The sequence below is a fragment of the Humulus lupulus genome, chromosome X (assembly GCF_963169125.1).
Source record: "Humulus lupulus chromosome X, drHumLupu1.1, whole genome shotgun sequence".
NCBI classification, from domain to species: Eukaryota; Viridiplantae; Streptophyta; class Magnoliopsida; order Rosales; family Cannabaceae; genus Humulus; species Humulus lupulus.
Genome location: NC_084802.1, coordinates 250,535,426 through 250,543,648, shown reverse-complemented (window position 1 = coordinate 250,543,648; position 8,223 = coordinate 250,535,426).

Below are 8,223 nucleotides of genomic sequence, written 5' to 3'. Positions count from 1 at the left end.
AAAGCCCATTGAGCACGATGTACACTTTGTACGTGATAAAGTGTTGAAGAAGGAGCTGGAAGTACGCTACATTCCCTCAGCAGACCCTATAGTTGATTGCCTAACCAAGAGTCATTACTACACATGATTTCAAATTCCGCTTTCCAAACTCGGAGTGATAGCATCAACCTTTCATTTGAGGGGTGGTGTAAAAGCAACACATCAGCAGCCACTTGTACAACCTTGTATTATTAGTGATGTCACTACAGTCTGAGTCATTTGCTCTAGAATATTTAGTTGTAACTAATTCTTGTTATATAGAATAGTGTGATGCAATATGTGTATAGTGTCCATTGGACCATTCTGTATTTTGTAATACCCCAAATTGACTATATATACTATAGCAATTCATACTCAATACAACATATAATACCTTTCTCTGTATTTCTTAAGTGACATAACTTCCATACGACTCTCAGATTTGGTTTCGACGCTTCCAACAATGAAGCTGAGTAAGAGGCATTGTTGACTAGAGTTTGGGTAGTAAATGAGCTGAAAGCAAGAGCAATTCAATGCTTTAACGATTCTCAGCTCGTGGTTAATCAAGTATATAAGGGAATACCAAGCTCGAGGAATCAAAATGGCAGCTTATCTAGTTAAGGATAAAGGTGAACTGTCAGAATTTGAGTTTTATTCCATCGAACAAGTCCCCCACGAGAAGTATACAAATGCAAATTCTTTAGCCCGACTCGCCACAAAAAAAGAGGCAGACACATTAAATGTGGTCCCCATAGAATTATTAGATAAACCAAGCATCAATGTCGAGCCAATTGAGGTTGGAATGATTTGCAAAGAACCAGCCTGGATGACTACCATAGCGGAATACCTTGCGATCATAAAACTGCTAGAAGATTGAAAGAATGCACGAAAGTTGTTGTATCAGGTCCTGCGGTATGTTACGGTTGAGAGAATTCTCTATAGAGGAGGTCATTCTTTAAACCTCCTACGATATGTTCTGCCTGAGGAAGCACAAACCATCATTCGAGAAATACACGAAAGGTTTTATGGAGACCACGCTGGGGGGAAATACTTGGTCCTAAAGGTACTAAGGTAGCGCTATTACTGGCCCACGTTGAAAAAGGATTTGGCCTCATATGTCCTAAAATGTGACAAATGCCAATGTTTAGTCACCATTGCTCAGGCTGCACCCATTGAATTAATCATGATCTCCTCACCATGGCCATTTTCTATATGGGTGACTAACTTAATCGACTCGGTGCCTACTAGAGAAGGAGGAGTTTGCCACGTAGTTGTCGCAATCGACTATTTTACTAAGTTGGTTGAGGCCGAGCCTCTGGCGACTTTAACCTCAAAAAGAGTTCTAGATTTCGTCTTGAAAAACATCTATGTCGTTTTATATTCCCAAAGAAGATCGTGTCTGATAACGGAGCTCAATTTGACAGCAACCTATTCACAACCTTTTATGAGAAATATGAAATAATGAAGAGTTTCTCTTCCGTAGCGTACCCTCAAGCTAATGGCAAGTGGAGGTAGTAAACAAAACCCTAAAGGCAATCTTAAAGAAGCAACTAGAAGATGTTGAAGGGCTATGGCCTGAATAGCTCTCGCAAGTGCTCTGGGCCTACATGACCTGACATCGCACCTCTAGTTAGCATACTCCATTCTCTCTGACCTTTGGAAGTGAGGCTATGCTCCTCATAGAAGCTCTGGTGACATCACATAGGCAAAAGACCTTTAACTAGGATTGAAATCAAGACATGCTTAATGCATTCTTGGATCAAATTAAAGAGCAACGGGAAGAATCACAGTTGACGCCTGCCCATTACCAGGAAAGAGTATCTCGATATTTTCATTCAAAAGTCAAGGGGCGAAGACTTGAGCCTGGGGATTTTGTACTCCGTAGGGTATTTCTGGTTAACAAAGATCCTAAAGACGGTGTATTGGGACCGAACTGGGAAGGACCTTATCAGATCATGAAGATCTTACGGGAAGTAATGTTCAAACTAGCTCGATTAAGTGGAGAATTTGTTCCACAAATGTGGAACACTCTACTTCTCAAAAAGTATTATCCATAATAAGACATATTTGTTGGATTTAATGTGTTTTGTTCTTTGTAAGGCTTATTTATAAAAGCCATTTCATTTTGTTCGAATTTGAATAATAAAGGGTTGCTATGTATTTTAAATGTGGTTCCAGATTTTTCACTTTATTCTCATAATTCAGTGTGAGTAGATTATGTAAAATCGATCTAGACTATTTATATATTCTAATCACTTGGGAGGCATATAACCCTAAAAAAGTCTTTGAAACATTCGACAAATTTAGGTTAAAATTTCTGCAACTTAGAATTTGGAAAATTGATTACTCTACCAAAATTTATAAGAAAATTAAAAGCATAAGCAAAATCTTAGAACATAACTAGGTACAAAAATCCTAAAACTAAACCAGGTCCAAGGCCTGATCCCTAATTGGTATACATGAATAGGCAATTAGACTCCTGAAAATAACCAGGTCATTGACCATAAATCAACTGGGCGAGCCGTCAGACAATAATTCCTCGATCTAAAATTGCCTCCTATAACTATTTGGATGTATAAGGACTTTGAAGGTTCAAAAACATAAATACTTGATATAAAAGGGGGATAAAAAAAAGATTAGAGATGTACCAAAATATGTGAGTTATATTAAGGGTAAAAATAATCTCGGATGTCTCTGCCCAAACGACACACATACAATGGGCATTAGACGCCGAAAGAAAGAAAATAAAATAAATATATATACATAAAAGAGTTCCCCCTTTCATCCCTGAGATCCAGTAACTTGCTCCCATGATGAGACCTCTTCCTCCTTGGCCCCTGCCACAGCTCCAGAAGCCTCGACTGTATCCGTTGGATCCTTCGATAACCAGCTCTACACCTAAAATCGATAGAACATTTCTTCCATAGACTTCTCCACTTCAGCAGCATCCTCCTTTACCTTGGCTTCGACCTTCACAAGCTTTTTCTTAAGATTGTTGACCTCTGTAAGCTTCTGATTAAGATCGTTAACCTCAAGCTGAAGTTGGTCCCGTTATTGGATTATCTCCAAGGATTGTGCTTTGGAAATTTGCTCATTCTCTCGGGAGGTCTTCGAGGCATTGTTGGCCTTGTCCAGGGCGGCATTCGTGGTGTTGTCTTCCTCCATGGCAACCTTCGCCTCCCCCAAGGTGGTCCTAGCTTCGTCAACCTGAACTCAGACCCAAGCAATGCCACGGTTCTGAGCCATGCAAGACTATAAATGATGAATAATGAGGGGTTAGTTTCTGAAGGCATGGGACTAGAAGAAGAGGATAAGAATAATGCTTACTATCAGAGCCATCCCTAAGGTAGAGCCGAGGATGTTTACTGATCTTCTTGACTCAATAGCCTGCAACTCTTTGACGCTGACTACACTTTCAGAGTTCGTTAGACGACTCACAATTTCCTGATATAAATGTAGAAGTTCTTGATATTTCTCCACCTCGAGGGTGGGATCTGAGATCGTGACATTCGGGGCCTTGATTTGGATGACCTAGAAGACAGGAGTGGAGTCATGAGGAACTAGTGGAGGAGCTAGTAGGGTCGTGACTATGGTGGGCTAAGGCTGTTGCTGCTTCAGGGCGGAGTTGGCACCCTTATCTTCCACAGTAGACCCGGTGGCGGCTCCAACTCCAGGACTGATTTTCTTCAAAACCCTCTGCCTCTTTACGTTTGGTCTAGTTTTGAACACTTCCTTTAGATTCATGTCTTTGTTTGCAAAAGAGCAACCATAAAATTCAGGCCCAAGAAATGTTAGTCAAGATAACACAAAGCAAAGTGTAATAGAACAAGAACCCTACCCTCTGAACTAGAGGAGGTTATTATTATGATCAATTCCGGGTAATGGACCGGGTTGGGTAAAACCTCTAACTCTTGGATTAAAGGAGGAGGGGAATATTCTAGCATTACTACACATTGGAACCTATAGGGTTCGGTCTCTTCATCTAGAGTAGACTCGTGCTTGGCCTGCATAATACTCGGAGTAAATGTACCATGACGTAGGGAACGCCATGACAGGAGGTTTGTACCATAATATTAAAAAATAGTTGACCTAAAATGCAAAGTATTTTTAACGACCTCTGAATCCATGATCGTTACACTACGTAGTTTAAATAGTGCTTAACTAACTAAACAAGTCATTTGAGTTTAAATCGTTTAATTAAAACAAAGCACAGGTTTAGGTACTAAATTTTTTGATCAAATGTCAACCATTTCATTAAAAGAGTTTAACTTCCATTCATGGGATCCCATTGTAGTTTAAAATGGTTGCAAACCCAAAAATAAATACAAATCCAACCCAGGGGGAAAAATCAAGGTCCAACCCTAGTTCCAACTGATAGCCTCAGCCGTGGTGAACGAGTAGACCGCATATGTACAATCTGCCCCTACAGCTCTCCATCTCATGGTTGGTCCATGTTTTCCTTTCTTTACAATTTAGCACACCTGAGCCAAGGCTCAGTAAGAAAACATCAACATGCTTACGAGCAGTACATTATCAGATCACAGATTCATAACTAGCATGCCAGCAGTAATAACCCTACTCGTGCATGCAATTAACTCAAATAAGTGACTATAGAGGCACACTAGGGCTTAGTGCCCATCTTTCATATAACCAACCCTAGAGCTACCCAAGCAGGTATGACGCTTAACATTCTAGACGACCCTAGAGGCGTTCAAGCGAATATCTCGCTTCTGGGTTGAATTAACCCTATCGTCCAACGGTCAGCACACTATTACCGCCCTCGAATTCTAAGCCAAGGCTTTAAACTCTCGACTCATAAGTCGAGTCCTTTAACCTTCAACTAATAAGTTCATCTTTCAAACTTCGACTACTAAGTCAAGTCTTTGAACTTCGACTGATAAGTCGAGTCTTGACCTTTGACTGACGTATCAGTCTTAACCTTCAACTGATAAGTCGAGTCTTAACCTTTGACTGATAAGTCGAGTGTTGACATTCGACTGATAAGTCGAGTCTTAACCTTCAACTGATAAGTCAAGTCTTGACCTTTAACTTATAAGTTAAGTCTTAACCTTCGACTAATAAGTTTAGTCTTTACCTTCGACTGATAAGTCAAGTCCCTTAGAACCGGTTGTACCCTTGACTATTAAACCTAGCCCTTCATCGAATAACATAGATAAATCTTCAGCTAATAAGTTGAGCTTCCTCAGTCAAATATACAGACAAACAGTTATTACATAACATAGGTAAACAGACCGCATTTAATATGTTGAATAAAACAATCTCCATATAGCGTTAATCATGTACTATAATCGGGCCTAGCCCTAAACGCAAACCAGGTGCGGTTTTCTTACCTGAGGTCCGAGTGTAGTGTATATTGAGAATGACTCTCAAGCAAGATCCCGATTTTGAGCTAATAGCGATCACCTATTCATAACCAAATATAGAATCCCATCAATAATGAGCGAATAAAGGCTTTAGGACCGAGTCCTAGCCTTCAGGACGTTGAATTTTACTAAACTGGATAGTAGAATCAATCCTAAGCCCTTAGGTTTTAGTTCCCGCACCTAAAGCTCTCACAGGGCTCAAAATCCTTTCAAGTATTGCGGCTCAAAACAAAAGAGTCGAGACATGCCCCAAGTCAGAGAGCCCAAGGCTCTCCTCTGTTTCCACACGCGGAGCGACGCGCCACTACAGGTGTCGCGGTTCAAATGGGCTTACAGCACCTGCTTCTCCCTACACTATTGAGAGCCGTATAGCCCCAAGAACAGGGCTTCGGCTTGACATAAAAACCCAAAATTCTCCCCATTTTCCTCAAGCCAAATCCCTCCAAAAACCTATCTAAAAATAGCTAAATCCCAAGAGTAAGGTTCCAAATTGATTGAGCAGCTCAATATTGTCAAAATCCAAGATAAAGCTTGGCCGAAACCTCATCATATCTTCAACTCAGAAGTGAGTTTCTAAAACTCAAAAAACTCAGCTAAAATCCAAAGAGACAGATATTTAGGGCTAGAAATCATTACCTATGTTTCCCCAATCGAAGCTAAGCTTTTCCCCATGCAATTCAGAGCCTAAGCTAGCCTTGAACCTCCTTAGATCATATAGATTTCAAAGATTGATTGAACGAGAGTGTGAACGGGAGAGAGAGAGAACGTTGAGAGAGTTACTTCTCTGTTTTCCTGTGTTGTTTGGTTATGATAGGTTACTTAGAGTTCAAGTAACTCTAAGTGAATCCCAAGGGCTCTGGGTACCCAAAAACGTCCCCGAGGGTAAAATTGTCAAAATCCCCAGAACTCCCTCCTAATATAACTAACTCCAAATATATCCTAAAAAATTTACTCCCATTACCCGATGTCTCAATAGGGTGCTAAAAACCCAAAATAGCCCTTGACTCACCCCGAGTTGGGTATTGGACTCCGTTGTGTCTTTCCCGCTAACTTGCTCCCTAGAATCGCCTCGTGCCGAGTAACCCAAGTATATCCACATAATAATGTTGTCTCACACATATATCACATATATGCACATATATTCCAAATATACCCATAACGGGCCAAATTACGAAAATTTCCCTTCAAATAAGAAACGGGCCCATATGCATATTTAATACACCTAAACATGAAAATCTAGTCATATTATTGTGTAACTCACTTAATCATATAACGATTCACATATATATAACATAAACACATATTTATCACATAATTTCCAAAATTTTCCATCCTTCCCCCCTAATCAATGCCCTAAGCCTTATTAGGTAATTTGAGACGTTACCACTATTCCCTCCTTACAAGAGTTTCATCCTCAAAATTTTACCTGAACAACTTACGATACTGATTCTTCATATCTTACTCCAGCTCCTAGGTCTCTTCCTCGACCTTGTTGTTCCTTCATAATACCTTAACCAAAGGTCTAGTCTTGTTCCTTAGGACCTTGTTCTTCCTGTCTAAAATCTGAACCGGTTGCTCCTCATAGGATAAATATGTCTCCAATTCCAGATCCTCATGACTTAGCACATGATTCTCATAAAATAAATACTTCCTCAACATGGAAATATGAAATACGTTGTGCACGCTAGACAGTGTCAGGGGTAAGACCAACCTATAGGCCACCTGATCCTCTACATGATCTCAAATGGTCCAACACACCTAGGGCTCAACTTTCCCTTCTTCCCAAACTGCTTCACCCCTCTCAATGGTGAAACGCAGAGGAAGAGATAGTCCCAAGCGTGGAACTCTACATCTCTATGCTTGGGATTAGTGTATCTCTTCTGTCTACTTTGAGAAGAGAGCATTCGAGCTTTAATCTTCTCAATAGCCTCAATGGTCCTCTGAACTGCCTCAGGACCCAAATATTTCCTCTCACCCATCTAATCCCAGTGAATGGGCAATCTACACTTCCTACCATACATCATCTCATTAAGTGCCACCCCAATAGTTGACTGGTAGCTGTTATTATAGGAAAACTCAAGGACCCCTCAAGTCCAATACACATGCTCTTATCTTGTCCTCCAATATCTTGATGGTCCTCTCAGACTGACCATTGATCTGTGGATGATAAGTTGTACTGAAGTTCAGCTGTGTACCCATCGCCTTCTGTAAACTTCCCCAAAACTTGGAAGTAAACATAGGGTCCCTATCTCACACGATAGACCTCGGAGTCCCATGAAGGCATACTATTTCTCTCACATAGTGATCTACATATTGGTCAACCATCTAAGTCGTCCTCACTGGTAGAAAGACCACGATGACCCAAACTGAATCATACTGGCCCACTGTCCTGGGCAACCCCACCATGAAATCCATCATGATGTCTTCCCACTTCACCTCTCGGATATCTAGAGGTTGTAATAGCCCTGCTTGCCTCTAATGCTCTACCTTAAACTGCTGATAGGTTAGGCACTTTACCACGTACTCAGTCACGTCCCTCTTCATCCCAAGCCACCAATATAAGGCTTTCAAATCCTGGTACATCTTCGTGGTACCTGGATGTAGAGAATAAGGGGTAGTATGAGATTCATCCAAAATCTCCCGTCTGATCCCAGTGTCCATCAGAATACAAATTTGATCCTTGTATCTCAATAAACCCATGTCTGACACTGTATAATCCCTAGCCATTTCATCTAGGACATCCCCTATAATCATTCCTAACTGTGGGTCACTCAACTGTCTCTCCTTGATCCTCTCCAAAAGAGTAGACTATAGGGTGATG